This window comes from Trachymyrmex septentrionalis, unplaced genomic scaffold (assembly GCF_001594115.1).
Source record: "Trachymyrmex septentrionalis isolate Tsep2-gDNA-1 unplaced genomic scaffold, Tsep1.0 scaffold60, whole genome shotgun sequence".
NCBI lineage: Eukaryota > Metazoa > Arthropoda > Insecta > Hymenoptera > Formicidae > Trachymyrmex > Trachymyrmex septentrionalis.
In genome coordinates, this window is record NW_017305779.1 from 1,978,169 (window position 1) to 1,998,656 (window position 20,488).

Sequence of the window (20,488 nt, forward strand, 5' to 3'; positions counted from 1 at the left end):
CAAACGCATCTGTCATCAGCAACACACAGGATGGTATCATTCGGTTTTCGTGCGTTTCTCTCCAATAGATGCATTTATTTCCGCTTTCTATCGGAAACTAAATATAACAGATGCGGATTCCGTTCTTCCTCCGGAACTCGGATAAAAGCGTTGGTATAATTCTGCAGTAAAATCAGGCTACTGATAAACAAAACGCTCCAGATTAAAGAATGTAGTAAAAGTAGAATAAAAGATTTAATTTTTTTTTAAGAAAAAAGATGAACTCATAAAAAAAATTTATTAGATGTGGATATTAAAATATGCATTACATTGTACAAACTTTTATTCTATTGTTTTAGCTTTGTTTCAGTTACAATGTTGATTATGTTTTTATCAACATTTTGATGTAATTTCTCTTTATTTATAATTTATAACATTTCTCTCCTATGGAATGATTTATTACCAAAACTCTCATAATTCGAGATTGTTTAATTATCTCTATCTTTTCTTCTTGTCGATCTATACTTCTCATTAAATTTCAATATGAAAAAGCGATTCCATTGTGTGTTTGACAATGAAGCGTTTTGCAAGCATTCTCGTTAGACTATCGGCGTTTCCGGCACGTGCGATGAGATAACAAGCAATTTCGCTCACGGAACAATCAATGTAACGCCGAGATATTGGTCGAGGTCCTCTACCGTTATTATACCGTGCAACGTAACAATTTGCGCAGACTGAAGTTTGTTAAATCGTACTTCGAGAAGTACAGCGAAATCCTATAAGACATTTTGAAGGGAATACGACTTCCTGTCACTCCTGATCCTCATTCTACAAGCGAATTTTTCGCGCGAAAGCTCTAGACCGAGAAAAAATTACCGTCGCATATCTCCGCGACAGGATGTTCGTTAGTGGTATTTCTTTTTCCGACCATCTGGCTACGCGATTTTGGGGTATTCTTCTTGGCACAATTTTTTTCAAAGTTTTCCTCATGGAGCACGATTCATCGATCTTGTTTGTGAGGAAAATTGAGTTACTTCAAGCTAAGCTTTAGAGAATCTTGAAACTAAATAAAATATGTTTGACGTAAAAAAATGTTTCAATAAATTTACATATAATATATCATATCGTGGAAAAAATTATTATAAAAATAATACAAGCATGCACAAATGTTGTAACTAATGCAAAATATATAATCGTTCTTAAGCTATGAAAAATTTTACAAAATGTGTCATTTAACATTGAACGATCGTTAATAAATTAATTAGATTATTAAGTGTAAAAAATAGAGTTCACGGACGAGTAAAGTTTTATTATATTCTTTTAGATATATAGTGTTACAATGGTCTCGCGCGATTCTTCTATCGCAGCTGTCTATTCGAGAATGTCTCGGATATTGTCTCATTATCAGACTTGATTAATGGTCTTTCGCGCCGCGCGTACTTCCCCATGGCGATTATAAGACAGTTTTAAGGACTTTGCTTGAAGAGTATGAATGCGGACGAAGATTTAATCTGTCGAACTGAACTTGTCAAAGGACAAGCTTTGGTGGGACCAGAAGATAGGATTGGATCGATAAACTCGAAGGGGGAATGATAACACGAACTGCCGTCTCTCATTAAACGATCCTTGTCGGTGATAATAAGTAGACACGGTGAACGACGAGCGGAGTTCATAAAGAATAATCTATCCATCGGCGACACCTTTTAATAATAATACTTTAATTAATCATTTTAATTTTTATTAGTAACAACGGTGAACGACGTACCTGTCATCTGAATTTTAAAACTTGGACTGATACTTTATTTCATTGTAGTCTTTTTGGATCCGCTTCAATCAATATGATTCAAATGCAAAAACATTACAATCATTATAACGAAATGTATCGCAACAATCGCATTTATAGCATCAAATTTCTATAAGTACTTTATATTAAATACGAGATTAAATATTAAAGTAATTTATTGAAGCTTTATTTTCATGGAATGTTCACATAAAATTTAATTTATGCAAATATGACGATTGCAGATTGAATAATATGTTTTATATTACAACAAGTATTTGATTTTTCGATCAGAGTTTGGACGGCCATTTTATTTGACACGTTCTCTGAAATCAAGAATTCCATCACGCGGAATTTCTCTTTTGCAGCGAGCGCATTAATGCAGATTAGATGCGTGAGCTCTTCCGAAATTCGCATTCGACGCAGTCCGAATGAAAAATCATGAATGAAAAATCCGTTCAAGAGACAGTCGCAATCTTCTCCGTCATCAGGATCTTCCTTCAGCGCGCGCTGAATCGAGATCCGGTTTCAAATTCGCTCAGATGTCGTCTCTCAAGCTGCGACCGGTCGAAGGATTTATTTGAGAGGATCGGCGCTTCCTGCCGTCTCATCAGCAGCCTCGCACCGGAATCTCACGATCCCTCTTGTTCCGAGATCTTCCCATCTCCAGCCGCATATTCAGCCATCGTAACTGCGCAAAGTTACAACGTCATTCTTATTTGTTAGAGCGCGAGGAGTAGCCATGAAGTTCGAACACAGTCAGTGAGCTTGGCGTGGAGTGTTGCATCCCGGAAGTTAGATAAGCGAAAGACGACTGATGCTGGAACCAGCTGGGACATCCCTGGCCCAAGCGAGATGTACTTTGCTGTCAGCCGGCCAGCTTCCGCCACCCGAGGTGGCTGGTCGACTTAGACGCGAAATTAGGACGGCGAAACAAGTCGCTAAATCAGCGATGCACGATTATGATTACTTTACTATACTAAGAATATAATTAGGAACAACAACGTCAAACTGATTGCTGTAACATTTGTTTAACTTTGCGATGCTCGACTTGAAAGAAGTGCCGCAATCAGAAATTTTTGAAAAATTATACACGTAAAAATATAAAAATTCTTCTATTCTAGAATTTATTGCACTACAGAATAAAGAATTTCATTGGAGAAACAATAGGCGTTAGTTAGATTTACGTAAAAAAATATCAATATTTAATATCGACAGTAAAATATGAAACAAAATCTGAAGCGTTTAATATCCTTCCGTTTCCATTAAGTGTGCAGAATCCTATTAGTATAACGGCATTTCTTTGTAATCACCAGAACGAGAGCTTTACTTTAACGAAGTTTGATCGAAAATCAATACTCGACGTAACGAAATTCCTATGATAAAATCAAGTTAGAGATATCCAACGAGATTTGTCGTAATAAAATCTTAGTGCAAATGAAATTAATTCGTATGCAATTAAACAATGAACAATTTAAAAAAGGAAATCTTTTTTCGGAAAGAAAAATTGTTTTTAAATTGAAATTTACATATAACTTAGATTTTTCTGTATTTAAAAATTATAATAAGAAGAAATATCTGCATTTTTATATAAAAAATGAATGTATGTAAAGTCGTATTTTTAAATGAGACGGTATTCTAGCACTGCAGATTTTTAACCCACTAAGATTCCCTGCTTAGCGAAAAACATCCTTAGTGGAATTATAAAGCGTGCCAAAAGGACCGCGCTTTTAATGAGTTTTCATGTGCAACATTACATATACGTCATATAATATATTTACATATGTATACTATTATATGAGATGGGCCAGAAAGTTGAATCGAGACGCACGAAGGTATGGACCCAAAAAGAACTCCGGGCGATGCTTAACGAGCTTCCTACCGTCTCGGGACATCAATTCAATGCATGGCATTCAGATACCTCTCGACGAGGAATGAAAAGCCTGGGGACCGACATTGACAATCAGCAGCTGTGGCTATTGTCTCATAATACGTTTCCGTTGCACGGTCTTTTTAATAATAAAGTCGCTGGTTTTTTCCCTCGAAATTCCATCGAAACTTTTCTGCGGATACAAGAATAACCTGAGAATTGTTAATTTGGAATAAAGACGTTATGGCAACCATAAAGTCAATAAACATTTGTATGTGAGAGACATACAGTGAGTGCAAAAAGTACTATCTTTTAAAAAAATGTTATTTTTTTAAGTAAACATTTATTTATTAACAAAGATTAAAATACATTGTATTTTTCTCAAAATTATTTTACCTAAAAAGATATGTAATATTTATTATATATTTATTATATATCAATAATTAAAAAACATTATCTTAAAATTTAAAAATTAAAAATTATATTATTTGGATGTACAAAAAGTATTCGTACAGTCGAAAAATTGAGACTAGGAACATACAAAGCTTAAACTTTTTATTTGTACTAAGATGAAGCGAACGTATAAAACTGCTAATTGATATTTATTTTCTACAAATAAGGTTCTTTTAATAAAAAATTTTTATTAAAAATTACTCTACACTTTTTACATTCATTATATATAGCAAATTATTAGACTTGTGTTATAAATATTATTTAGGTCACACTATTTCAACGACTACTTCTAATTGTATTATAATTTTTATCGCTTATTAATTAGGAATATTCTTCATTACGCGAATATCTTATTTATTGTAATAACGAATGTTTTCAGGTGTTTTCTAATTTCCATGCAATGCTATGTTTAAATGTTTCTGCTTTAATCGCGCAACACTACATTAAGCGAAATTAGTACCGATATGTGAGAATGTAGAAAGCACTTTAAAATCATTAAGGAGAGCCATTCTTCGCAAATAATGGGGAACGTTTCGATTTGCGTTATTATGAAGTTGTATCCTTGAGGATACGAGCGGAGGACTTTTATTGCGATCGTAGCTAGGTTCCCCTGCGCTGCAGGGGAATCAATAACAGAGTACAATGAGTCCTGAGAAATAATAAAAACGTATAACGCATTCTGGACGGATACTCGAGGCACCCGCGCCCGCGGTCATTGCAAAATTAATTCCCATGCACCTCGCGTTTTCCACTATCGCGCACACTCACATACATACATATACACGCAAGTACGATTATCCTCCGTTGTTCCACTCTTTCGGGATTGGAACAATTTTACGCCTATAATAATTCAGCTGTCAATTCATACTTTAGATATACCTATTAGATATACTTAAATTCAGATATATACTTTTTTTTACCTGAATAGATAATAATATTGAATAATTAGCATAGACGAAGTGAACGGCCAGTCATCATTAAACTCATGGCGCCGAATATCAAGAAATTCAAGTTTGTTTAACACGATCGGATAGCGTATATTCTCGGTAATTATTGTTCCATAAAATTGACATCCGATGCTCCATCGCGTAACACAAGAAACGCACGCATGCGAGTAATAGCTTTGAAAAGTCCACGGACTCTCTACGGTCCCTTTTTTCTCCTGAACATACCGCTTTATCGCGGCGATCTAAAATTACCAGAAATTATGCAGAGCGCGAGCCATCTGTACAACGGTGCCGCATTGTTTGCGCGTAAAGACCGCGTGAGTGGAAATATTATTTTTAATCGCCTCACACATCGCCAAACACGTAACATGCGCCAAACAATAACTTGGGGAGGAAGAGGTCCCTCACAGCAATGCGACGCTCGCAATGGCCAATATATTCCATCCGAATAAAACGTAAACACGAATTACGGCGCGATTGATTGATTTAACGGTGCTCTTTAATAGTAATTAATCGGTAATTTATCGCTTTCCAGTCGATTTGCGTAAATTATTTCATGCAATCGTATATTGTAAATACTACAGGATATACAGCATGCAAACTGTGAGCTAAATGAAATATTTAATGTCACTCGACATTTGCGGTTTATAATCGCTATAATAGTAATGACAGATCAATTGATAGAAATAATTTTTGTTTATAAAAGGTTTGGACTCATTCGTTACGCGAACACAGAAGAAGATGCGTAAAATTCAATTTCTACTCAAAAGTGATTTAAATGAAATATTTGTAAATCAAATTGATAATTTATCAAGAACGTATTAATTCTGAGAGACCTCGATGGATTAAAAATACACGGTTTCATCATTTGTCGCAAAATCTCATTTTCTTATTTTGAAAATTATCCAAAAATTTGCGCGTATGTTCTTGTTTTATGCTTTATTTTGTTTTAATTTTTGATATTGGCATATACGAGGCTGGACCTGTGAAAAAACATTAAAGTATTTAAAATACAAAATACTGTCAATTTTAATATTTAAATAAAATACAAAATACTTTCAATCTTTTAATATAAAATATAATATATAAAATATACTTAAAAATTTTTCTATTTGAAACATAAAATACCTTTTTGATTTTTTAATTACGATAGTATATAATGTTAAACTTTCTTAACGAAGCTAAGTGTTACAATGTTACGCGGAAGTTTTATTTCATTTGCAGTTTCTATAGAAGAAGCAGTCACTTTTATTTCTTTGTAACAATTACTCTTTAACGTATGTACTTTAGACGGGACAAAAAATATTAAAGTATTTGAACAAAATACTTTTATGTGTGCTCTCCTGAAATACAAAATCAAATTGATAATTTATCAAGAACTTAAAACACAAAATACAAATTGTATTTTAAATATACTGTATTTTAAATGCAAATATTTGCATTTAAAATATATTCAGCCCTAAGTTATATACAAATAGACAAATTATGTGTGATATCTGCGATTATAGAAAATGTCCTGTTCTAAGGGTAAGTACAGGCGAGAAATGCGCGTGACAATACGACGCGAGCTTGATATCATTTTATATCGCGTAATCATGACGCGACTCGAACGTCGTATCATCGGCATTCGGCGCGGACACGTGAATACGCGCTTGATTACTCATTTGCATTTTTGATTGTACGACTGTAAATCAATTTAAAGCCGTGCTTCCGCGCTGACAGCACTCATACCATAATTTAGCGCGCTCCATCGCATGCATTTCGTCGCGATTGTCCGAGGACGTTATCCTTCATTAAACATTGATATTTAAGGTGAACGGCCTGTTGGCCATTAGTCTGTGCGCTAATGATACCTAATATTTTGAAATAAATTTGTTTCGTTATTGAATAGCTACTAGATAATATCAATTGCTACATGTAATGACTTATCATGTGAAGTAGAATAAGCGTTTTAATAAGCAAACATGTTTTCTCTCTTTATTAAGAATATTACGTGTTAAGTATAGATACGTCTTCTTGAATATAAATGTGTGTTAAATATTGTATGTGAACGCAGAAAAAAAATTTGTTCAACTAAATACATTTAGTAGTTTAGGTACTACTAAAATGGTACTACTGAAATAACCAGATTTTAATTCAACAAATTTTATTTGATTAACCATAGTCTCCTTAATAAACTGTTCAATGTTAAACAGGTTAAATTCAATTAAATAAAATTTGTTGAATTAATTAAATCTGCAAACAATTAAATGTGTTCAGTTAGTTGAACAAAATTTTTTCTCAGTGTTATATATTTTGACTAGATATTTGAATAATAAATGTTTGTCGATACGTTTTTATATAAAACTTACGAATTACACTAAACGCATTATATAAACTTAAGAATCATTTAGAATTTTTAATATAAACATTTACTATACAATAAATATCATTATATTTCGCAATCGTTTTTTTTTTGCACTAAAACACAGTTCAATATTTCGACTGTTGTATTGCAAATTGCCAGGTAAAATGTGGCATAATAACACTGCGGGAAGAAAAGCAATATCGTTGCAGTATCAGCTGCTTTTATTTGCAGCGGAATGCACTTTCGTTTATCGTAAAATATATCTTGAATGTTTGGCCTTTCGTCTGAGACATTTCGGAATATTACATTAGCGGCGGTTAGAAGAGAATCTCATTGAAATGCCGAAGAGAACATAAACGTAGCAAACGTCGTGACGTGCTTTCTCACTATTAAAGCTAAAATAACATTTACATAGTTCTTGTTCATGATACTTAATTAGGTATTCGGAATATTAAGTCTAAGATATCGAAGAAACATTATAAAATAAAATAATTTTTCTATATTAAATGAATAAGAAAATGTATAATTATTATTCACTTTTATTGCATTAGTATAACGTTTTCATCGGAAGCAATTTTGGTTTAAAGTTTGTCACACTATGCGACTCGATACATCACGGAAAAAAAAAAAGATAAGAATTGATCAACGGACAATATCAATTTTCTATCCGCTTCTTTGTAGTGATTTTACTAGTAAGCAGATGGAAAAACGGACAAAGCGAGAAATAGATCCGCGTGCAGCGACACGAAAGTGTGGATTATCGGACTATGGAATCGAATGAAGAGACGAATCGACAAGAGAAAATAAAAGAGGGAGACGGAGGGAGGGAGGATAAACGCAAATATCAGGAAACGAAAAAGTGTTCGATCGAGAAATGAAAAATTGAAGATGCGTCGACAGAGAAGAAGATGACAGCAAAAATTCGCAGAGAAAATTCGAAAATGACGAGAATATCAAAGAGAGAATGATATCGAAGAAACTGAAACGCGGAACACCAAACGTCGGAGAAAATGTGAGAGATTACAAAAGAGAAAGAGAGAGAGAGAGAGAGAGAGAGAGAGAGAGGGGAAGTGTAAGAAAATAAAGAATACAGAGATGGAAACGTGCGCGATGCATTTAACGTTTATACACGGCTGTTTGACTTTTATAATTCTTGAACACGATTTTTATATTACGCGAATAAAGTCGTGCCGGTTGGTCATATTTAGCGTTAAATGCGGAATGCGAATGCGAGGCGAAGGATAAGTAACGTGACGGGCAAAGATACGATAAAAAAAAAGCAGCGAGGCGAATTTCGTGGATAAAAGCGGAATGGAATGTAACGCGATGAAAGAATGGAAATTCGCTCGCTTGACTACAAATCTCGAGCAAAAAAGGGGTAAAAACGAGGAGTAATAAAGCGAACGGTCAGCAACGGACAAAGCCGTCTATCTCAAACTCGTGCAAAAATTAATCGCGTAAAATTAAATTGTAGAAATTATTAGAAATTTTTTCTAGTAACGCTTTGCAACAGAAAAAAAAAGCATAAAAGGCAAGTGTATTGCACAAAATATGTGAAAGAATTAGTATAAAAGCTAAGCGACAAGCAACAACAGAAGAAAAGAGCAGTAAAAAGGGGGAAAATAGAGGGAATGTAGAGAAGTAATGAAGAGAAGAGAAGGAAATTACTGTTTTCATCTCGCAAAAGTACACCGGACGCAACTTGCTGTACATCTTAATATGATCACCAAGCATAAAGCCATATCAAAAGCCGCACGTGGAAAATTGGTTAGAAGTAATTGAATGGTTTTACGTGGCCACGTGTTACGGCTACTTCGAGATGGGGATTGCTATGGTTACTGTAACATGCACTGTGGTAACATTAGAAATGTATTTGCAACACGATGTTTAATTATAGAGCAAGTAATGTGAACTCAGCGGAACAGAGAACATCGACGTTAACGGTAATATACATTTTAATATGCGCTATGTTGGAAAGAGATAGTTATTTTATATCTGGGAAATGCGGAATAATAATTATATTGAAATATTGAAGCTTTTATATCATACAAAACATTCGCTTTAAATTATTGAATGATTAACTTCTTGACTTTAATCAATTGTATTTTTTTTAACTTCTTTTTTTTAACTCCTTTCACATAATTAAGATCATAATTTAGATTTCCCTGATACACGCACTACGCTAATTAAAGATCTTTTTAGTTTCAAACATGACTACCTTTACATTTTTAGTAGAGCGGTAAGCAATCGCATTAACATCCAGTACGGTAAGCAGGGTTAATTAAGCATTCTCTTTTCATTTGCAGTCTAGTAGTAAGACGGAAAGGGAATAGGAAACAACAACGTCAATCCGACTAACTTGAATAATCTCAAATTAATTATAATCCGTCTGGAAATCTCTCGATTTCGTATGAGCGAATCAATCTACTTATCGAGGAATTTACATCGGTACCATGTTAGAGAATTAAATATTCTTATATTTAATTAAATATTCACTCTCTATTTACACGAACAATAAAATCTTACAATTAAAATGGATTTTGCTCACTTTTATTAAGTAGTGCGGCGCGCGTAGTAAACTACTTTATAATTTCACAGTGTTGGCCGACCGTTTGCAAAATTTCTTGGCTTAACTTTTTCAAATTCTTTTTTTGCGACAACAGATACCTACTTATTATTACTTCACAGTAAAGTATAAGTCAAATCAGTTGACTATAAAAGGTTAAAGGTCATTAAGATTTTTAGTAATATAGGGCAAACTAAACAGTTTAACTTCTTCAAATTCTGTCATACTTCGACATTTTTAACGAAGTTTTTCCAAGTTAGTTATAGGTTTTTACACTACTTACACTCTGAAGCCTAAGTGTGTAAAAAGATTAAAAAATGACTTCAATATATATGTGTTATTTAGTTTTCTGTGTAAAAACGACATTATGCTATACGTTTAAATATGTAAATCCATATTTGTATGCAGTACCAGTGTGTTATTTTTATACGAAAATCACTAATCATACATTGAAGTTACTTTTTCATACATTTAAATTTGCAGTGTGGTTCGTTGCAAAAGATTTATTTTTATTGTAAATATTTTACGCTGATACTAATAAACATTACCGCGCAAAATATCGTAATCGGTCAGTGCGACCAATTCAAGCCGTTTGAAATCAACTATATTTGATTAAAAACTTTTCAGCTTTGTATAACTTCTTCCGCGAGAGCTATCGATAGCAATATAACTAGCGAGGAGGGGTTTAATTAACACGGAGATCAGGTCGGGCAGTCGAATTGGAAATTACTGGCACGGAGTCGCGGGTAAGGTTAATCCCCGGAAAGCCCTCGGCTCACCCCGCGAACTGGAGTTGAGATGAGATAGGGAGAAAGGGGTGAGATAAAACGAAGCGACTCTCCGACTGTTTCGAGACGCTCCAAATTTATAGGTTGTTGTAGTTTTTTGAATGCGCCGAAGCGACCACCTACATCTAATTTGTATCTGAGCGACAAAGGCGATTTTAAATATGCAGCAGTCCGTCACTGCATGCTTCTTTGCAAAATGCGAATGCATGTGTGCTGATTCTTTGGACGAACTCATCGAGAAGCGCCGATGTTCGTGAGTTGAAGATTTATGACCTCGATGATCTATGTGCGGTAACATCAAACTGATTGATAGGAAAGAATCGGCGTTTTATTTTATTTCTCCTCTTGTCGGACAGACGTGATGTTCAAAATGTGTTTCGCGAGATTTTCTAGAATAAATGTCTAAGAAGGTATAATTAAATGAAAAATGTATTTTATAAATTATATTCAAGAGGAAAAATTAAATTGAATTTAACATACCTGCAAAGTATGAAAGATATGTGGTAAATATTTTATATATAATAATTTACATATTACATATATGTATATATAATATTTATATATTATAATTTATATAATAATGCATACAAAAATTCATTGAATCGTAACTCCTGTCACAGATATAAAGAGCGGCATTTATTAATGTTTCATATATAGGACGCCATATTCGCTTTTTGAAGCGATTAAATCTTATGATTGACAGCTGGCTCACCGAAAGTAAAAATTTTAGCCGGGTAGACCGCAAAGCTTTACTGTGGTTTGAAATACGGGGTTTTCAGTGGCGAGAGATTCACGTGCACGCGCCATCGTACGCATGTCACGCGCGTTCAAAAATATTGGGCGTGCGGTAAAAGTGCAGCCCGACCTAAATACCAGGTAGAACCGAAATTTCCGGATTAAATTTTTCGCCGCCGGATTGAGGTTTCGCGTTCGCAATTATTGAAGACCGGCATACTTAGTTTTTGTCGCTATGTACATTACCGACAGGAGAGAGGTTTTAGGTCGCGTGAAAGAATAACGTTCCAGGCTCTTCAAAAATGCAGGATCTCTCTAATTATTATTTATTTAATTTAAAATGTTATGATATATGAGACGTTATAGCATAGAAAAGCTATAATATTTAACAGTTCTACATATAAAATTATGAGAGATATCCATACAAAATTCCATGAAGAAAATTGTGATATAATTAGGTAATTTGAGATATGAATATATACATATATAATGTATAAATAAAAAATTAAATCTAAAATTAATTATTTGTTATTAATTAAGATTAATACCGATAGCATAGACTGGCATAGAGCAATGCGCAGACGATTTTTGCTACCTAAATACAATTTCGTAGACATACAGAAAAATTGCAATACAATATAGAAAACGAATAAAATTTTAAATACATAAAATAAATCTCGCGTTGTTGCGAATACCTGTCGCTATCAATCAATATTAATTCTGATTTAGAGGAAACTTTCTATCTGAATACATATATTAATAATCTCATGGACTCTCAATGTAGATTTGTTTTTTGTTCCAGCAGGTCAGTATGAGCAGGAAAGAGTTCTTAGCGACAAACGAAACGAGAAGCTAAGAACGCATGCCTAAATTAACTCGGGAAGCGGATAACTTGCTGGTAAGCGGCTAACGGGTCACTTCCAGGGGATAATAGGTAAGTTCAGGACGTAAGCGCCTCGAATATCTGCACTGCGGAGAGAGGAGATCTCGGGAGTAGGATTTAAATATCATTTGAAATGTTGGAGAGAACATAACCATCATTCTAATGAGAAACCTTCCGCGCCAGTTGCGACAGCTTAAAAATCTCGCGCGGCACGACTAATTAGTTATCGATCGGCAAATCGCACTCCCACGCTCGATGAGGGGCTGCTTCGTTGGCTCGAAAAACGAGACATCGTTATCAAGCTCACGCGCTGCGGAATGTAATTTCAAGAGTTTAATAAAGCGAGAGAGAGAGAGAGAGAGAGAGAGAGAGAGAGAGAGAGATGAGGGGGCAGAGCGAGGCGCACTAGAGACACACGCTCGCAATTTGCGAGTTCACATAATCGATGTATCGCCGCTGGTCATATTGGAGGGATCTTGCTGCAACGTTATCGCAAAGCCGTTTGCTCGCTCGTTACAGGCGTATTAATGGTATATTCATGCGTTACAGAGTACTCTCTAATATAGTCTAGAACTAGCAACATAGTGTGATATCCATCTATTCCAGATTGAGATGCATAGTCGCGAAATCGCAGAGTAGCACGGAAAAGAATTTTGAATTAAATTTAACGTCTTATGGAGTTTATTTAATTTAAATTAGCATCGCGACGATACGAACTGCAGAAATAACAAATACACTCGTGCAATAAATGAATTCTATAATCCTGCTGGGAGCGCACGATTCGAGGATATCGACGGTAATCGCGTTTACTCCAGCCACCCCGATATTTCGTGGGTCATCCGGTTTTAACGGTGGGCATGCACGCGCACATAAACGCTGCACAAGCACCTCACCGCAGTTTGACACACATGTCGGGGTGAGTTTTGTCTGTGGTGATTGGCCCGCGCGTGCACATTCACAATGAGAGAGAGAGAGAGAGAGAGAGGGGGGGAGAGGGGGAGATATATAGATGCACGCAGACCAAATGCATCCCTCACCGATGAGAGAGGGATGAAAACGATGCTCGCGGAGTCGACGATAAAGAGCGAAGGGTTGGAAAAGGGAGCGCGAGAGCCAACTTCGCAGACAGTTTAAACCCCACACCATGGCTACGCCGGTCGGAAATCCGCCCACTCCGCACGGCGGTCCACGAATCCGAGCGGTATACTACTTGACCGATTCAAGTGGAGTCTGAATAGCGAATATCTTCGATATTCACGTGGAAAGTTTTGCCGCGTGCTTTAACGAGTCCACGTGTTATGTTACTTTGGCGGGTACGAAGTTAACGTTTTACGAATGCTGCTATGAGAGAACTTTTAATAACGGAATCTGTACCTTTAATCCTAAAACGTTATCAATTTTAAGTAATACAATATTGCTATTGATACGTAAATTTTACAAGAAAATAGACTATTCTTAATTAATGTATAATAACACAAATTTTGCATACATTTCACACTTTTAACGGCAAAATGTTTATAATAGATCTTTAATAAATATAAATATAAATAATCTAATTAACTTAATAAACAAAAGAAAGGATAAGCACACCATCAAATTCAATCTTGAAATGGTAAGAGTAGATATGTAATCTAATTGTGTGTATCCCAGATAACCAATAGTGTTTAAAATCGGGTGATGAGACGTTTTCTAAATGTCTAAAGGACGACTTAAAGACGCCTTATGTCAATTTTAGATTTTGTGTTGTTTGGGATGTCTCCTCGTAATATCTGAGTAAAGTATAATAAACAAAATGATACTCAAAACTTTCTAAAAATTGAAATCATTTATTACGCTCTCTCTTATATAATATTGAACTAAATTGGAGATCTAAATTGATATATAAAAGATAGAATTTTTAAGAACTTGTCTCCGTTTATTCTAGTTTTTAACATGACAGATTAGATTTCCTATAACCACTGAAGGCATAACTTAGCGCTAAATAATAACTTCGCTCACTTGTACTTAAAATTTATGTATTGATAGCTAGTTTTAAATAAATTCAGTACTTTGATTCTATAATTCTCAATGACAGTTATCGGAATTATTACATTGTCGTAGCTTTTTTTATCACATACAATATATTAATATTCGCATAATCACAATGTAAATAACGATATCGACACTGTCAAAAATTCCAAAATCATACTGAGGAAGATAGTGTAATGCATTACACTTTTCGTCATATTATTACGTATAAAAGAAGATTAAATTCTCATTATTGGAAATAGAAAGCTTTTCCTTATTTTTAGTTGCGTGCATAAATATATGAGCTCGTAATTATTATTCTTTTACGCCTTTAAACATGTTTAACATTTTTATAAGTTATGGGAAATTTTGTATCGAGAAGTAGCATTAATAATTATTTATCATTAAAATGTTGAAGTTATCTTTTCTTTATTTTTATAATCACTCTTTGGATATTATTTAGTACTCATTTGTTAATAAGTTAAATAAATTGATTAAATATATCTGCTATCATGATTAAGTGGCTAATGTAAAGACTGAAATATACTGCCCATCATTTAATACGTGTGCATAATTAATGGTTATTCTAGCCAAATGAAATTTCGTTCAAGTACCGACGAATTCAAGTCCAATAATACCATGAGAGTACTATACAAGAGTTAAATTGAGAATTTAGTGGCTTTGAATTCATGTTTGACCTCTTCGCCGCCATGGAAAATATGATTTATTAATTTTCATTGGTATAAGTACATTTGTCGTCTGTACATCTCATTAACTAAATTTGGATTTCTTTTAATGAAAATCTGATTGGAGAGAATTCTTCTTATACTTGAATTTCTCTTAGTGCAAAGCGTTTTATATATATATACATATAAAATATTGTATTCTGCATAGTTTAAAAGGTGCGTATCTTCAATTTTGTTGAACTTCATATACATTTGTTATTTCTGGAAAATGGATGCGAAAAATATTTCGACAGTTGAGATGTCTCGTGTAAAAGTTCATTATCGCGCTCAGTTGCATGTTCGTGATGATTTTAAAATTCGTAAAAGTTATGACGTCCATGGATTATCGCGGACGACAGCGCACTGATCGACGAATTGCCGGCAAATTGAGTTTGGTCGACACGTTTTCGGGCCTCAAATATTATTACGGCAGTCGAACTGACTGGTTTTATTGTCCGCATTAACTGCAGCGGATTTCCGGCCGACGAAGGGTGCACCGAGAGAACGAAATAATTACCGGTATCACGCATATTTACAGCGCGCGTAAGAGCCGATGGGTTTTAACTGAAATGCGATTTCGCGCCGCGTATTTTCATCAATTTCGCGCGCATTCGAGCTGCTCGGCGGTGTGTAATAGCGTGATTGAATATCTATCGATTTATCATATAACAAAGCGGTCCCTCAATAAGTTTTCAAAAAAGCAGTCATGGAATTAAATAGCATAACGAATATTCGTAGTTTATCACTAGGTATATTTATAAATGACCTTTAATTTGAAGATAATAATTTATAAAAATATAAAGAATGAAAAGATTTTGCAAATATGTGGAATTGAAATAAATGAACATACATATCTTGTTCAAAAGTAAACCCACGTAGATACGCGTTCGTCACATTGCAAATAATGTAAAACATAGTATGTAGTAGATATTAATGTTAATAATAAACGTACGATTATAATGGATACCGCTAAATTACGCTAAATTTCTTGTGATACTGACCGCTGTCAACGTTTTAATATTGGCCATATATTTTTGGCTATACATCGTGATCACGGGATTATTGTCAAAATTAAATTCCAACGGACAATACAATATCAGTAACATTCTCACTTTTCCATTGGTGACCGCGATATTATTGCTGGAATGAAATTTCGGTGATAATGTAATATCGGTAATATTCTCGTACTTTTCCGTCATGCGCGGCCGCAGATTATTATTCGAAATTAAATTTCGCCGAGTCGCGCTGCGCAGTCGTCACGATACGTGCAGCTGTCGATCGCATTCGTACATCTCGATAATATTGCGGGTCCGATTGATCGCGCGAACGGACGTATCGATATGCGCTCTAGTTCGGTCCCATAAATTCCCAGGACTTGTCGATTCATCAGCGTAAAAAGCGTGACCGTGGCATAGTGCGTATTGTGGAGAAGGTCGACTAACTTTTACATTATTTTCTCGTTACTGAAATCAAAGCGCGCCATTGGAAACGCTCGATTTCCACTGGAAACATATTTCAATTCGTGCCTTGACTCTTTTAAGTCTTTAATATTATACACTTATCATAATGCATCTTACTAAGTCGCAACTGCAATATCTCAGATGTAAATAAAAGAGAGAGGAAATAAAAAGAGAAAAAAAGAATCATTTTTATTTTAATATATATAAATTATAACGACGATGTGTGCGTATGTGTGTAAATTTAGTAATATTGAATAATACTATAAAATAAATTATATTAAAGTTTTTATTTAAAAAATGTGTTTATCAAAAATTTTGTACAATTGGATTAAATTCAATAGAATATACACTGGACAACAAAATTAACGCAACACCTGTTCACTCTGCAAAAATAGGCAAATTTTAAGATACAATAACTTCGTCAAAAATTGTCATATCGGGATGTTTAAAAAAGAATTTTACAGATAGAAACCTCTACTTTTCGGATTGCTATTTAAAAAAACGATCTCATGGAGATTTTTTGAAGTTACGTAAACATAAATGAAGATATATCAGACCTCAAAATTTTTTATGAAATTTGCGAAGCTTCACGGAGTGGAATAAAAATTGTATACAAATGCGATTTATATCATTTGAAATAGCGAATCTTTACCTTTAATTTACTTTTTATGAAGCTCCGTACGATTTTTTTTCATCGAGTTATTCAATGTTGAAGCAAAAGGACCATTTTTGCTTCAACGTTGAATAATTCGCAAACTTCGTAAAAAATTTTGAGATTTTATATCTTTATTTATGTTTGTGTAACTTCATGAAATCTCCATGAAATCGTTTTTTAATAGCGATCTGAAAAGTAGACGTTTCAACCTGTAAAATGTTTTTTTGAACATCCCGATACGACAATTTCTGATAAAGTTATTGTATCTTGAAATTTGTCTATTTTTGCAGAGTGAATAGGTGTTGTGTGTAATTTTGTTGTCCAGTGTATATACATATATTAGTAATATTGAATATAAGATATTTAAGTTTAATATCTAATTTTATTGAAGTTAATACAATATACACTTATTTAATACATTTATTTTAATACATCTTACGAAAACTGTGATACAATTAGACATAAAGAAAAAGAGAAGGAAATAGAAGAAGAGAAAAGAATAATAATGTTTATTTTAATGTAAAAATTATAATTATGTGTATTTAAATTTAGTAGTATTAAATGAGTAAGATATATTACACACAAAAATTTCCATGTTTATAAAGTTTCATACTCCCTAAATTTCTTAGAATCAAATCTCACTTCAAAAGAGTTAAAATATTGCCATTATTGAAAAAGAGTGAAAAATTTGTACTTTTGAATAAGAGTGGCAGATTTTCACTCTTTTTTTAAATGAGATTTATTCCAAAAGGAAGTATTTCTTAGAGTAAAATCTCATTCCTTTTTTGGAATAACTCTCACTTCAAAAGTGTGAAATCTCACTAAAAAAAAAGAGTGAAAATTTGTCACTCTTACAGAGTTTTTCGGTAGTAGCAGTATTTACTTTTTTAGAGTGAAATTTCATTTCAAGAAGTTTAGAGAGTACAACTGGATTAAAATGAAATTAACTTTACAGAGTGTATATAATATCTAATAATTATTTTGAATATAATAAAAATGTGTACCGATTTCATATTAGACGAGTCAAACACGTTGCGGAGTCTCTGCAAGTTCACGTGCGCGTCGATGTCCTATAGGAAACTCCGTCGTCCTATAATTGAAGTTTGTCGACATGTACGGTAGCTAACGAGCACGTGGTTGCACTTTCCGGTCGTTCCTATCGTGTGACCCTTTCCGAACGCGTCGACGATAACGACAAATACAAAACCTAACAGGCGCTATCGATGGTGTCATCATCTCTTCAGCATTGTCCTCGGACCGCAACCTTTTGACTTCGGGACCTATGCTCTCGAGCCAAGATAAGCCTTTCGTCTGAATACGTTCTGTGGACTTTTGTGCGAAACCAGATGTCCAACAATATCACATGGATACATGAAAGTAACTTTACGTTCATACAAAAACACGAATTGTCCGAAAAACGTTGAATTTAATGTTTTTTTGTAACTAATTTTTTTTGAATTTTGTAACAAATTTATTGATTTAAAAAAAGAAATCTACTTTTAATGGCTTTGAGGACATTTTTAACAATATTATAACGCTTAATAAATAATAAAAGCAATTATTATTTACAGGAAACGTTTTCCCTGGTAATTTCAATATTAAAATTAAACTTTGCAGAGCAAAATAACTACGGACAGTAATTTGTTGATATTGATTTGGTGTTTTTATTCTTTGAATTTCGCAGTAGATCGACTGTAAAGTGGTTAGATCACGACTCGATTTCGGATTTTCATCTGATTAATAGTATTGGGATAACTGCAGTAATATAATGATTATATCGCGACCGTAATTTCGATATTTGCACAAACCATCCATGACTTCCAAAAGCATGCGTGTGCAAGAGTGTGCGTGGTAAATATTATACCAATAATTACACATTGCAATGATGCTTTATATTGAACCTCGCGTTGGTAATAACTGAAAGCATAACCTAAATTTGTACGATACACTCGCACATGCATACCTTTATATTTTATTTTAACAGAGGAAAAACTACCACTCTTTTTATTATTTTATTTATCCGTAATTTTATCTATATTTTATTTATATTTATATTTAATTTATTGTAACAATAACAATAACTCACATATATATACATATATCTCTGGTCAAACAATACTTTCAATAGATAGATCATTAACAGGATTATCCTGCTTGAAATCAGTCTCGAAAATTGTCTCGTATAGACAAGTCTCGTCATTAACGATTGCAATCAGGCCACACTAAGTTATGATGAGCAGGAATTCAAATTTATTCCATCGATTTCCATTATCAAACGCAGGATCAGGAAGTGATACTTTGACGGATACGCTTCAACAGACTGGCAGGATAACGAGGACGATTCCCGGTATCGTCGTATTTATGGGGACGTGCAGCGTGTGTAATAGCTTCGAGGGATATAGAGTAGAACGTAACTCAGCATCAAGAGAGTCGAGCCGGGTCCCGGCCGCACCATCGCCCGTAATCCGGGGCAACACGCTCGGCCCCGTGCACCATCATCCCCCGGCTGCCGCCACCGCCACCACTGTCGCGACCCATAGGATATACCCACACGGGACTGCAACCGCGAACGTTCCACTTGCCAGTTACTTTGAGGTCGGGACACCCACCCTCCGATGCGGTGCCCGCCCTTCACGCCCCGGCGGATCCTTCCCCGGGTTTCTCCTGTCCACTCGGATGCGATAGCATCTTAATCGTGCTAATTCGCGCCCACCCATCACCGGCCGACACCGGATATACCGTGTTACCGGTCACGCCGGGATTTTGAGGCTTTAGCCCTATGATAGCATTCAAATTTAATATAGAAGCCTCAGGACAGTCGATATATTCGTCGATCGATCGTCAAAGGCTTTTACTGCAGATTTATTTCTGCTGTTGTAATAGCCTAGCTAATATCAATTAAAAGTAACATAAAATCTATATCATAATTTTCATTATTATATCTGAAAATTATTTTAAAACAGTCTTACCGATATATTTTTATTGTAAGAATCTAATATGTAATTCATTTTATCTGAAAAGAGTGTTTTAACCAAATTAACGTTGTCTATTCTTCGACTGGTTAATAGATACCTTTTAAATTATTCGGTTCTAATAGCATATATAGTTCAGCGTTATTTCGAAAATTGTCCATTCTACTTAAAATTTCATTATCTTTGTTTTGGAAAAAAAAAGAAATAGTTTTCGAAGTAGACTGATTTATTTAGAGTTGTTCACCTCTTGGAATTATTTTAAAAAACTGCAAATATCTGTGAACATATGTATACTGAGATATCTTAAATTACAATTGAAGT

At 34.3% G+C, this 20,488-nt stretch overlaps 1 protein-coding gene across 4 annotated transcripts in view; it reads left to right on the plus strand.

Moving 5' to 3' along the window:
- Window positions 1–20,488, plus strand: part of LOC108752459 (lachesin-like) — a 158,871-nt gene that overhangs the window by 83,264 nt on the left and 55,119 nt on the right. The window contains exons 1-2 of one of the 4 annotated variants that reach the window (XM_018493283.1): window positions 10,891–10,983; window positions 12,271–12,399. The gene's annotated coding sequence lies outside the window, so the exon portion shown is untranslated. Of the gene's footprint in view, window positions 1–10,890; window positions 10,984–11,902; window positions 11,924–12,267; window positions 12,400–20,488 lie in introns of those variants that run through there. The other 3 variants (XM_018493284.1, XM_018493282.1, XM_018493281.1) reach the window with 3 other exon arrangements.